The sequence below is a fragment of the Tamandua tetradactyla genome, chromosome 4, assembly GCF_023851605.1.
Source record: "Tamandua tetradactyla isolate mTamTet1 chromosome 4, mTamTet1.pri, whole genome shotgun sequence".
Lineage (NCBI taxonomy): Eukaryota > Metazoa > Chordata > Mammalia > Pilosa > Myrmecophagidae > Tamandua > Tamandua tetradactyla.
Window position 1 is genome coordinate 95030021 of NC_135330.1, and position 1527 is coordinate 95031547.

Sequence of the window (1527 nt, forward strand, 5' to 3'; positions counted from 1 at the left end):
AATATTGAATTGAAGCCATGTCTCTATACTTTACATTCATCAAATAGGTCAAAATAATAGCACAGCATCATGCCAGAGCTAAAAATAGGTAGCATTTGAAAAGTGTTTCAGGAAAGTTTCACATTGTAAGCTTATTTGAGGGTCTTAATGGCTTTATGAAGTGTTATTAAAAATTGAAGTATAAAAAGTTGAAGCAACTTAAAAAGAAACCAAAGGAATAATGTCCTTGATGAAGTAAATTTATTTTGCTTAAAATAGTCTATGTTACACAGCTCCATTAATTATTTTTATATATTATTCCATAACATCATATAACATCATATATTAATTCCTTTATTTTTTGCAGATTTACCATTTTGCACCCATAACTTCTCTTTCAATGCATCATGCTGCTGCATAACAATGTGACCGAGTTCGTTCTGCTTGGGTTGACCCAGGATCCTTTAAAAAAGAAAGTTTTATTTGTCGTTTTCTTATTTTTCTACTTGGGGAATCTTGCTGGGTAACTTACTGATTATTGTCACTATCAAGACCAGTCAGGCACTTTGGAGTCCAATATACTTCTTCCTTTTCTATTTATCCTTATCGGATACCTGCTTCTGTACTTCCATAGCCCCTAGAATGATTATAGATGCCCTTTCAATGAAGACCACAATCTATTTCAATGAGTGCATAATCCAAGTCTTTTCACTACATTTCTTTGGCTGCCTGGAGATCTTTGTCCTTATCCTCATGGCCATTGGTTGCTATGTGGCCATCTGCAAGCCCCTGCACTACATGGCCACCATGAACTGGTGGGTCTGCAGTGTGTTGGTGGCTGTGGCCTGGGTGTGATCCTGTGTGCATTCTTTAACTCAGATTTCTCTGGCCTTAAGTTTACCTTTCTGTGGTCCCAATGTAATTGATCACTATTTTTGTGACTTGCAGCCCTTATTGAAACTTGCCTGTGCAGACACCGATGTGATCAATTTATTATTGGTGTCAATCAGTAGGGCAATTTTCACAGTGAGTATTGTCATGCTGATGTTCTCCTATGTTATCAGTTTGCATTCTCTGAGAAACTACAGTGCTGAAGGAAGGAGAAAAGCCCTCTCCACCTGCATGTCTCACATCATTGTGGTCATCCTGTTCTTTGTTTCTTGCATATTCATATATACACATCCTGCAATCACCTTTCCCACGGATAAGTTGATAACTGTGTTTTACACAATTGGCACACCTTTGATCAACCCTTTGATTTATACACTGAGGAATGCAGAAGTAAAAAATGCTATGAGAAAGCTATGGAACAAGATGTTGATGTCATGACAAAAGATGAATGGACATTTCAAATCCATCATCATAGTTTGGATTGACCTATAAAATTTAATAGAAAATATTTTCTTCTCATTGTGGTTTTAATATAATCTTATTTTAGAGTATGAGAGTTAGTTCATTCAGGAAAACAGGCAATGTGAACACAAACACTAGTTAGTGTTGAGTCAGTTCTATTTAGATGAAGAGACAGCACCAGGTACAAACAGATAT

The 1527-nt window shown here is 36.3% G+C and overlaps 1 pseudogene; it reads left to right on the plus strand.

Moving 5' to 3' along the window:
• Window positions 1-386: 386 nt before the first annotated feature.
• Window positions 387-1308, plus strand: LOC143679191 (olfactory receptor 4C16-like; annotated as a pseudogene).
• The last annotated feature ends 219 nt before the right edge of the window (window positions 1309-1527 follow it).